The sequence below is a fragment of the Triturus cristatus genome, chromosome 5_1 (genome assembly GCF_964204655.1).
Source record: "Triturus cristatus chromosome 5_1, aTriCri1.1, whole genome shotgun sequence".
NCBI lineage: Eukaryota > Metazoa > Chordata > Amphibia > Caudata > Salamandridae > Triturus > Triturus cristatus.
In genome coordinates, this window is record NC_140587.1 from 884559477 (window position 1) to 884571944 (window position 12468).

At 42.0% G+C, this 12468-nt stretch overlaps 1 protein-coding gene across 2 annotated transcripts in view; it reads right to left on the reverse strand.

Annotated features, from left to right (window-relative positions):
• The window catches only part of NETO1 (neuropilin and tolloid like 1), a 677063-nt gene that overhangs the window by 596435 nt on the left and 68160 nt on the right, over window positions 1-12468 (reverse strand). The gene's annotated exons all lie outside the window — the stretch shown is intronic.

The window sequence follows — 12468 nt, forward strand, 5'->3', positions numbered from 1 at the left end:
CTCTTTGCTGCAGACATTGCAGTTTTGAAAGATACTGTTTATTAGTTAATGAATAGACATTTGTTGTATTAGACAACTGAAAGTGAGGTTCACACTGCAAAAGATGTAGACTACATTAAGGATGATTCATGGGAGAATGTGCTGCAACATTCAAGGACGCATGGTTAAAAAGAGGATTGTACTGTGGTGAAAAGATGGGGAGTAGACCTGTTCCCAGGAGTGTGCTGAAATCTTATTGGTCAACATGAAGAAGAAATAATGTAAATATTGTAACATAGAAAATGTGTGTTTATATCAGTGTATGTTCCTAGACTTGTTTCAGACTTTACCATTCTTTCGAGCAGATTGATTGAGCTTTCCATTCATCCTTTTGAGAGCAGCATCTTGTTTTGTTCCATTTTCCCAGACTCTCCGAGAGGAGACTCAGTACTGTGGTTCTTGGACATCTCTTTATGAGAAGTCTTAGTTAATTTCTTGATCTGCTGTTATTTGAGCTGAGAATACTTTCCAGCCTATTCTGCTAAAGCGTTATGCCTATGCTTGATTCTCTCATAAGAACTCTTCATAGGTATCTGAACGTTTAACGCATCTCACATTGATCTTAACTTAGTTTAAACAGGGGAGGTTTCTTTATGGAAAGCACTTATTACATGTATTGTATTGTTGCTTTATTTTGATTTACCGAACTTACTTACCTTATTCCAAATATTGATTAATTGATTATGTTAACATTTAATGATGAAACATGGAGAATAATACATCAATAAAAGAATGAATACATAAAAGATTTGGAAAATAATCCTCTTTAGCTCAACTGTCTTTATTGACTGAACTAAAGTAATGATAATTAATCAGTGTTAGACCTGGCATCTTTTGGTGTGTTTCCCCAGTCTTTTTGCTTTCTGGCCTACTCTTTGGATGTATGCTGAACTTCGTTTTTGCTGGTTTGGTGTCTCTGCACACTTTACCACTGCTGATCAGTGCTAAAGGGCAAGCTAAAATTGTGCTATTGATTGGTATTTCCATGCTTGGCTTATTTGATTTATTAGTAAGTTCTGAGTATTGGGCACAGGTGTGTCCAGGGCCTGTAAATCAAATGCTACTAGTGGGTCTGCGGCACTGATTGTGCCACCCACACAAGTAGCCTTTCAAATGTGTCTCAGACCTGCTACTGTGGTTTCTGTGTGCACAGTTTTAAACTGCCATGTCGACCAGGCAAATGCACCCACCTGCCAGGCCTAACCCTTCCCTATTATTATATATAAGACCCCCTAATGTAGGCCCAAGGCAACCACATGGGCAGGGTGCAGTGTACTTAAAGGTAGGACAAGTAGTGGTGTGTTTTTACATGTCCTGGCAGCGAATACTGTGCATTTCGTTTTTCACTATTGAAAGGCTATCTCTTCCATAGGAGGGTTCTGGCTGTAAAACGCTTTTCCAGTGCAGATTCCCATTGGAAGATGATAGAAAGTTGAACTTTCGGATCTGTGAACTCACAATTTAAAAATGCACCTTTTAGTGAAGATGATTCTTAAATTGTGTGTTTGAAAATGTCACTTCTAGAAAGTGGGCATTTTCTTGCTTTAACAATTTTGTGCCTGAGGAATCCACATCTGTGTAGCTGACAGCTTGGGCCTCCTGCATACACTCTAGACAGTCACACAAAGGGAAGCTTAGGTGCGCCCTGCATATCCTGATGATTCATCACCAGGCTGATGAGTCTTCTTGGGCTAAGAGTAGTGGAAGGAGTTGTCATTGGCACCTGAAAAGGCGGCACCTGTCCTCCACAAAGAAGTCTTTACCTCCTGGAGAGTGTCTGGGACAGAGCAGGAAAGAACTGGATCTTGTGAGCAAGAAGTGCTTTTCCAGAACTGGTATTAGTATTGGGGCCCGACCCCAGCACTGTAGAACTCTCTTGGACTAAGGAACCTGACAAGAAGACGAGCTGGAGAATCTGTCAGGAGAGACTTCCACTTTGCTGTGTGCTTTGCTGTACTGGCCTGCTGCTTGCTGCTTCTGTCTTGGGTAGTAAAAGGACTGGGATGAACTTTTTCTGCAATCCAAGGGTTTGAAGTAGAGCTTGCCTCTTGTTGGAAGTCTCAGGAACATCAAAGACTTGAGGTTCATCTGCCAACAGCACTCGGAACTGCGTGTTTTGTGCTTCAACAGAAGTAAAACACGTATGATGCCATCAACAACACTGCTGCTGGCCTGATGACCTGAATGCACCGCCTGGAGCACTGCCCCGTTTCACAACGCAACCCTGGTCTCACTGATGCCACCAGCCGACGCCGTCACTGAGCTGCAACTTGTACTGTGACCTGTGGGCACCATACCTCACATCGCCTCGCTTCACATCTCCGCCATGGTCTCACCGATGACGACGCTCCATATCAACATTGATGTCACTGCCTGCAGCTTGGCCTGTGGACACCACTCATGAGTTACAGGAAGCATCGCCCAGTCCCACACTGCAGCTCTCGTCCACCGACATCGGTGCCATCGACTCAATCCTCACCAACTGACGCCACTGCTTCACGGTGACCAATGGTCACTGCATAAAGCATTGCCCGCTTCACATCACAACTTTAGGTCTACGGACGGCAGCGCTTCATCAATGACAACGCCGGTAAGTGCACCATGACCTGTGACCGCATGTTGCACTGCCCCCCTTCACACCGAAGCCCTGGTCTCACCAACGAATTCATACACCATCCCTGACTTGCTGCCTGTACTATGACCTGTGGTCACCACACGTTGCATCTTGCCGTTTCGCATCAAAGCCATGACGCCATCGACACCAGCACTCCTGATATCAACCTCATGGAGTTCAACCTGCAACGCATGTGACTTTAAAGGCCTGATGACTCCTGCACCGACTTCCAGAACCGACACCTGCTGACTTCTTGCCGATACAGACGTCGTCTTCTCTTCAGAGCTCATAGCAAGATCCCCAATGCCCAGCATTTCCTAGGTACTGTTTGCGGGTCTTCCTGACACTGCAGCTGGCCCGCGACCTCACGGTCGGGCTGAACTGTTGGATTTGTTTGTTCGTGATAGCCCCGAAGGGAGCTACTGGCTTCAAGAAACTATATTTTAGGTTAATTCTCGCAATACTCATATCTTTATTACTGTATGTTGGATTTTGATCATTTTGGTCTTGTTTTACACAGATAAATAGTGGCTATTTTTCTAAAATTACTGTGGTGTCCTTTTGTAGTGTTTTCACTGTATTACTGTGTGTTATGTGCAAACGCTTTACACATTGCCTCTGAGAGGGAGGTGAGCAGGGGTCATTTTAGGAGTATAAAAAGGAAGGGTCCCTACTTGGACAGGGTACAAACCTGCAAACTAGAAACCCCCATTTCTAACAATAATTATTTATATTGAGATTCATTTCCTTACATCTCAGCTGACATCAAATATCCATCGACCTGTACACGGGGTCCATGGTGATGAGTACGTGACAAGTGGAAGCCCATGCTCCAGCATTATTGATGCAGGACTGGGTAGAGAGAACAGTTATTTGGCTACACGTAATGGCCCTATAAATACACAATTGTTTGATAAAATCTTAATAGCTTTATTTGCAGAAACGCAATTGTGTTAGTTGTTTAACTCGTTCCGTGCTCATGACGGAACCACGCCGTCATGAGCCACGGTTGCCGTGTGCTCATGACGGAGTGGTTCCGTCATGCTGCGGCCGTTGGCGGCCGCGCCGCCCACGCGGCGCTAATTCCCCGCCTTTGCAGGCGATTAGCGCCGTGGGCGGAGTCATGACGGAACCACTCCGTCATGAGCACAGCCCAACCGTGGCTCATGACGGAGTGGCTCCGTCATGAGCACCACACCACCGCGCTGCCCCCCCCGCACCCCCCAGCGCTGCGGCAGAATTTCCGCCGCAGCGAAGGGGTTAAAATAATCATTAGCAATAATAATCCTTTCCAAACTTCAGTTTTCAAAATACATTTATTTCGATCAGATTACGATTTTACACGGCACTGATCATGATAACATAAATATGTTGTCAGCAACATTGCTATTCATGCATTGTCAAGGGTGCACTGCACATGAGACAAACAATTTTAGTTATATGCTCTTTGTAAACAAAACCTTTTTTGGTCATAACAAAATGATACAAATATTTGTGATCTGAAAATTTCCAAAGCTAAATTGAAAATCAAAAAGATGAAGATGTGATCCTTTTTTAAAAGGCTTTTTGGTAGGCATTTTTAGGGTTTCAGGTAGCGCAAACATGGCTTGGTAGCATAAAAACAGCTTAGCATTGCAGGAAACAGTCACAGAAGTGTTATGATTAGGCACCAATTCTTGTATACAAGTAATCATTGTGCATATGCAATTATACTAAAATGTGTAAATAAGGTGAACAGTACGAAAGAAAGATATATGACTGGAGGAGTGATACCTGATCAGGTGTCTTAAGAGTCCTCTTTAAGGCAAAGACTAAAATGAAAGCAAGTAAAACTGAGTTGCAGGAGTTAGACAACTGATGAGAGCGGAAAGAGAGCATCATTTAAGGCAACACCTAATGATCATAAAGGAGAAATGCCAAACCATGGTAGATTAGAAAATAAATTGAAGAGGAGATACAAGAGCTGGTAACGAAGAAGCAAAAAGCCTAAAGCAAAGAGAACAGGTAGTGACTCAGAAAGCAAATCTTAAGAAGAATGCCTAGTTCTAGTTAGAATAGTTAGGCATAGTTAGATTAAACCAGTTTAGAAATGTATTTTGAAGAGAGCTTAAGGGTCTTCTTCAATGTTACAAAACTGATGGTGGTGCAAACATCTGGAGGGAGAAAGTTAGACATTCTGGTCGCACCACCTGAACACAGTGTGCTAATTTTTTAACTTCAGAGGTTCCAGAAGTAAAAATTCATTACTACAAAGGGACCATTGGCCTTTAGGCTTTTTTATCAGATAGAGAAGAGTGCTGTGAGTAAGACCTGTGAATGATACAGTTTATATGGTGACTATCTATTTAGCAACAGCATCTAAATGTACAATATGAAACGATACAAGTGTCATTGTTTCCATCAAAGACAACGTAGAGATTTAAAGAACAGATTCTCCGTGAAATTATGAATGACACTTTTATTGTTTCATATTGTACATTTAGATGCTGTTGCTAAATAGATAGTCACCACAATAAGAAATTGAATTGAATTGAATGCTATTTTGTCTAAACTGACTAGTTGATTTACTTGCCTGTGATATGCTAAATAGAAATCATTACAGACTAGCTGTAGCATTCAATGTAAATGCTACATACATTTGTAGAGTGCTGAGGTAAATATTGTGTTTGGTCCAAAAAAAGAAAGTGTGCACATGTAAAGCACACACACGCCCTAGGGGCATGTATGCGCTACATGGCATGTTGTAAAATGCATTTTGTTCATTTTTCACAGTTTGCTCATGGTTACCATCAACTTGAAGTTGATGGTAATTAGCGTTTCCTAAGTGCACATTTCACATTTAGGAGAAACTTCTTACATGTGCATTGGGGATTTCCAAATTGTGATTTCCTATATGCATTTGCAATTCAGGTAATCGCAAAATATTGTGATTATCGAAATTACAATTCCAAAAGCCTTTCATACATGAGGAAAGGCAAATTTGCATTTGCAAAAGCCCGAATTTTGCGATTCACACTGTTTGCGAATGCAAAATGCTTTCATACATGTGAGATTTCCACTGAAGCTGGTATAAATATCAGTTTTGCCCTAGAATGCTCACCATGACATTCTTCTGGGGGTTTACTGATCATACCTGGGTTCAAGCAACCGAAAACCATTCAAAGTTTTTGCGTGCATTAGCTCCTCTATCTTAAATGTGGTTTGCTAGAAAACTGCTTGTTTGTTTTGGCTAATTTTATTTTGATTATTTTTATGAATTGGTTTCAAAGCTGACGTACAGATCTTCCATTTAAACAGTAAAAACTTTTTAAATTGTAAATAAAATCTTGTTGACTTCTAAAGAAATAACACACATCAAATTGATCTCTGTAGAAAAGTGAAGAATTAGCTGGTAAGGGTCCGAGTGCATTGCTTTCAAGATAAACACGTTGAGCCCAGAATGGGGAGCTGCCATTGGCCATCACATCACGTGTTAGACCTGGAAGTAATACAATTGTGGAGGATCCCTTCACTCTTGGAAACTACGTGGCAACCAATGTTGTGTGCTACACTGAAAGTGCAGGACGGTGACTTTCACATCCTTCCTTTCAATAAAGAACTGCATGATCTCTTTCATCTATGTACTATACGAGTTATCACATTTTCCACATCATTCTTATGACAGGCAGTCATAGGAGAAGCATGAGGTGGCAAACCAGGGTCTCTCATCCAGCAGGTATGCCCCTTAGAATTTCCTGAAAAATTGATGAAATGAATAGTGAGGACACTCAGGAGACCTACCCACCTTTGGCAGCGAACAAAACAAATGAGAGGGATAGACAAGATCAGTGAAATGAGAGAGGATCAAATGCACAAAGCAATGACGTGTTACTGCCCCAGCTGGCTTCCATCTCAGAAGAGGTGTAAGCGACCAAATTGAAAACAAAATCAGGATTAAGTGTGACTGAGAGAATCCATGAGCCAGATTCATCATGTTTTCATGCAATGCAGCACAGCAACCAAATTTGCTGTGCTGCATTGCGGAGGGCAATAGACTCAGTGCAAAACTGTATCCACTAAGGGTGGCCCACGGCTGGTGTCATTCCCTATGATGGTACACACACAGGCTACCTTGTGTGAGACACAGTCTTGTAAGATGGAGCATAGTTGAATATGTGCTGTCTAGCATAGGATTTGTACTCAAAGTATACTTTTGCAGTGCGAACTCCTAGGCCTAAACAAACTCAGAATAATCCAACACATTCGATGTGTCCTTTGCACTGGAGCAAATATGTAATGTGTAGGTTTTTGGTTTTGTTTTTTTAAGAAATAAAAGGAATAAACATACTTCCTCTTGTGAATGCCTGCTTCAAACAGGCATTTGACCTTTGTTTTTGATCTCAAGACCAGTCTGGCTTTCTTTGTAGATTTGCCTTTGCATTGAAACCTATAAATATTTGTGCTGATCTGCCCTAATAACGTCACCTTGGCAAAAGTAGCACAAATCAGGAAGCAGCACTATAGCTATTAGAAATATAGGGCCCGAATCACAGAAGTAATCTGAGACAAAATCCTAACTTTACGACTTTCGGTATTCACAAAGGGCATTTAGGAGTAGTAAAGTTAGGCTGCCTAACTTTACGACTCCTAAACTGAGAAAAATCCTAACTTTCGGCATTCACAAAGGGCATTTAGGAGTAGTAAAGTTGGGATTCCTAACTTTACTACTCCTAAACTGAGAAAAATCCTAACTTTACAACTTTCAGTATTCATAAAAGGCAGTTAGGAGTAGTAAAGATAGGATTCCTAACTTTACTACTCCTAAATGCCCCTTGTGAATACCGAAAGTCATAAAGTTAGGATTTTTCTCAGTTTAGGAGTAGTAAAGTTAGGAATCCTAAATGCCTTTCGTGAGTACCGAAAGTCGTAAAGTTAGGATTTTGTCTCAGTTTAGAAGTAGTAAAATTAGGAATCCTAACTTTACTACTCCTAAATGACTTCTGTGAATATCGAAAGTTAGGATTTTGTCTGAGATTACTTTTGTGAATCGGGCCCATCTACACCTACAAATACTAACACAGCTTATATAAAAGGTATGCCGCCTGAATATTGAAGCTATATTATCGATATATGCAAATATGGAGGACAACATTTTGAATTTAACATATCAAAAGGTAAGCAAGTATTAATTTTCGATTGACTTTGATATTTTGCTCTTCAATATTTTGATCTCAATATTCATGTAGAACAATATTCATAGTCTCAATGTACAATAGTACAATCATATAAAAAATATAAAAGAGCGTATCACATTCTAGAAACTTAAATAGTGCATGTTTCCAACAACAGCTGAGAGTGCCCAAAACATTTTAGAATATCAATTTTTTGAAGATTTGGGTTTCCACAGTAAGAGGCAGAGACAACAGTGTCCAAAAAGGTTAAACAGAGGAGTAAGTCCACAAACAATAATGAGATACTATAAAAGCTTCAAGAATAATTAGAGATGGAAAGCAACATCCTCGGCAGAAACAAAGGACTATCAAAGACTCCTTACAATGCATGCCTACTGTTCGAAATTAGGTCTCTAGTTGGCAGAGGTATACATCTTCTCCAAGTAGGGTCCACAATCCTAGTCAGGGTAAGTCAGTCACACAACGTACATTATCCTTTGCTCACCCCCTAATAGCTTGACACTAAGCAGGCAGGCCTAATATAGGAGGCAATGTGTAAAGTATTTGTGCAACACAACACACAGTAACACAATGAAAACACCACAAAAGGCTCCACACTAGGTTAGACAAATAGATATGAATTTGATAAATAATACAAGACCTAAAAAAGACAAAAATCCAATGAGTAGAAGTCAAGACATGATTTGTTTTACAAATAAAGGTAAAAATAGCACTTAAAAGCAATGAGCACCTATGAGGGTTATCTGGTTGCGCTGAACATGGGCAAAGGCAAGAATTTAGGCCGATGACGATGGAGCATGGGCAAGATACAGGAGCCACGCAAGCCCACTGACCACAGTACCTTGATCCTGGTCACAACAGCGAGATGCAGAGTGCAGCAGAGTGATGCGTCATGTCGATCCCGCAGTTGAGGTGATGCGACTATTTTCGTTATACAGTGGCAGCAGTAATGAGTCAGTTCTGAATGGGGAACAACCTTTACAACGCAACTTTTACAACGCACTACCATTACAACGAAACTGTTACAACGCGAGTGCATTGACAACGCAGGACATTACAACGTAAGTCTTTACATCGACTTGCACTAGATGGCGTGCTAACATTAAAAATAGTGTAGTTTACTATCCCAACACCTTCCCTACTGTTACGTGGACTGGAGTTGGAATAGTAAATTACACTTTTTTAATGTTAGCACGCCATCTAGTGCAAGTCGATGTAAAGACTTGCGTTGTAATGTCCTGCGTTGTCAATGCACTCGCGTTGTAAAACTTTCGTTGTAACAGCATGCGTTGTAACAGCATGCGTTGTAACGTCATACATCCGTTCTGAATATATGCACCAAGCCAAAAGGCACTGGTTCCGTGGATTATGCACTGGGTTTCTCCACACAGTCGAGAGAATGCATCGATCTTTCCACACTGCAGCGTTGGCGATGCATTGGCTCCAATGTTTTGGTTCTTTAAGGTGATGCGATGATTCAAACAGCAATGCACCAGCCTATTCTGCTCCCACAACAGGGTAGATGCGCCGGTTCTGCTACACACATAATGGAGATGCATAGATTACACTGGAGCATGCACCTGGGTCCCCTTCCAATTGACAAGGTACAGGAGCAGGTGATGAGACTTTTAAATCCCTGAGTTTGAAGCAACATGAGGCAGGCTAACGATGTGCCACTCTGAACCCAGCCACGTTAGTACTCGTCCCTTTGCCAGATGGAGATGTTTATATGCATGATTGTGTATATCGTAAGGAGGAAGAAACGAAGGGACGAGTAGACTTGACTGATGTTCCTTTATCTGACCAACAAGGGGAACTATATGTCGATGGCTCTTGATTTAAGTTACCAGATGGCACCACTACTACAGCATATGCAAGAACAACGCTACGTACAGTCGTTTAAACATCCCCTGTCCCATATCAGTCGGCCCAGACTGCAGAGCTTATTGCCCTTCTCCGGGCTTGCGAGTTAAGTGAAGGACTGGTTGTCAATATTTATACTGACAGCCAGTACGCCTTTGGGTTTGCTCATAACTTTGGGTGCCTCGGGGCAGAGAGAGGTTTCTTAACATCGCATGGTTCAAGAATACAGAATGGTCCCCTGATACATAGACTTTTATCCACCCTGATACTTCCACAAAGAGTTGCAATAGTGAAGTGTACATGAGGCGATTACTGACGATGTAGGGAGAAGCAATGCGTTTGCAGATAAGACAGCGAAGGAAACAGCTAGATCAAATATGAAAAAGATGTTTGTGGCAGGCCCAGCTAGGTGGGTGCCTGAAAACGGGATGTTTGGGGACACACTATACGGCATCCCAAGAAGCTCTTTATTGTTTGATTTTTAAAAAACCATTTACAACTGTACATGCTAGTAATTTAAATAATCTAGTTTAGCTGTAGAAAAATTTTAAAACAATTAATCAATAAAATACGGTTCAGTGATCGTAAATGTCTTAATAATATTGTGATGCAATACGTCACCCTAGGTTTCATATAGTTTAGGATAAAACGTCTTTTAGTTCAGAATCTCAACTCTAACTGAAATGGAGTCTAGAAGTCTTGACGCTTTATGAACAAATTTCGCAAGTCCAATGTTTAACTTGGTGTTCACAGGGTTAAGGGCAGCCAATATTGCTTGACGGCAGGAACGTACACCCAATTTTATACATTGGCCTCTCAATAACTGCCGTCTAGCTTGAAGTAGTACTGGGCATGCACAAACAATATGTTCCATTGATTCAGTATGATAACCGCACAACCTGCATGCAATGCTACAGCCCGACCGGCGCCATGCTGGGAGATTCTTCAAAAAGGGCCATTCTCCCATCCTCAAGGCTAAAAACTTTCGCTTCCAATAAAGTGCGTATGTGCTAGACAGATCGGGCAACTGGACACCCACTTCGTAGTTGGCGATCACTGCCCAGGCATGTCCCCTCTTCAAAAGTGTTGTCCTGTCTGAATGAAAGGACCACAGCCTGACAGATTTCTTTATGACAGATTTTAACACTGATGGGGAGAGATTTAAGTCCCATAGGTCTTTTGCGCCTAAAAGCTGTAAGCTGTGATCCAAGTATTGTCGGTGCTTTTGACTGGTAGGCTTTTTCTGTATTTCCTGCCAGAGTCGGGCCTCCAAAGAACCCTCCCGGGCCTGACGCAGTCTATGGCACAGTTTAACAAAGGCACCTGCCTCCACACCGAGGTGATCTTGGAGTCCCAGTTCTAATCTCGCCTGGGCTGGTGATGCAGATTTTGGCAGCCGGAATGCTCGTTTAAAGATTTTTATAATTAATTTGTTTATTAATTTACTGGTTGAGCCCTTGGTGATCTCATGACCATATGTTAGTGTGTTGATTACTTTGGCTTTCATTACTTTCAGCATAGGTGTAAGGCTGGGACCTAATAGCTGGTTTGACAATTTTGCAGTGGCCACCTCTACTGAGAGTGCTTTTGTTTGTAACGCTTCCTTGTGCTTGCCAAAGGAGCCGCTTGCCTCCAGGAAGATGCCCAAATATTTATAACTGGAGGTTGAGTCCAGCTTTGTTTTATTGAAGAACCACCTTTCTGTTGTCCTTTTTTGCTTCCCAAAGGAGATAGTTTTGGTTTTTGACAGGTTTAGTTCTAGATGATTTTTTGTTGAGTATGGTAACAATTCGTCCAATAACCTCTGTAGACCCACTTTTGTGTGGCTTAATAGCACCAGGTCATCGGCATAGAGTAGGTTAGTAATGCGGGTCCCGTCAAGTTTTGGGGGATGACAGTTTACTCTATCAAGTGCTGGGGAAATATCCGATATAAAAAGGTTAAACAGGAGTGGAGCCAACACACAGCCCTATTTAACACCAGTCACTGTTTGGATCTTCCTAGAAACATGGCGGCCTTCGCCCAGCTTGATTTTAATCCAAGTTTCAGTATGAAGCTGAATTATTGCCTGTAGAAGAGACTGTGGTAATCCCCATGATTTTAATTTCTGCCATAACAGGCTTCTGGGTACGCGGTCAAAAGCTGCTTTGAAGTCTACAAAGCAGCAATGTAGCTGTGTGTGTTGACATGCTGCTTTATCTATCAAAACTGTTAGTGTTAGCAGATTGGTTATCGTCCCGGTTTTGGCTATGAAGCCTGTCTGATTGAAGGGGAGACGCGCGGTTGTTTCGGCCCAGGCCTGCAGCTCCTCTAATAAGATGTTTGCAAAATACTTGGACTCCACATCAAGAAGTGCAATCATTCGATAATTTTTTGGCTCGTTTCGATTTCCGCCTTTGTGGATCGGGTGAATGACTGCTCCTCGCCAGGATTCTGGAATCGTGTTGTTTAATCTGCAATAATGGAACAGCGGGGTTAAATAATCAACTATACAATGTTAAGGAGCTACAGAGCGAGGCAACTATGGATGAGTTGGCAATATGGCAGGAGAGTACGGGGCGTCTAGATGAGGAGGGGTGTTGGACAGATCTCTCAGAGAAACAAAGATGGATGTTGCCCAATGCATATGTGCTCCCTGTTGTCACCATGGCACATGGCCCGGCCCACATTAGCACAAAGGGAATATGTAAGGTGTTAGACCCTGTATGGCAGAATGACAAGATCCCCATAGTAGCTGCTCATTTAGTGAAAAATTGCATGATCTGCATGCTGCACAATCCT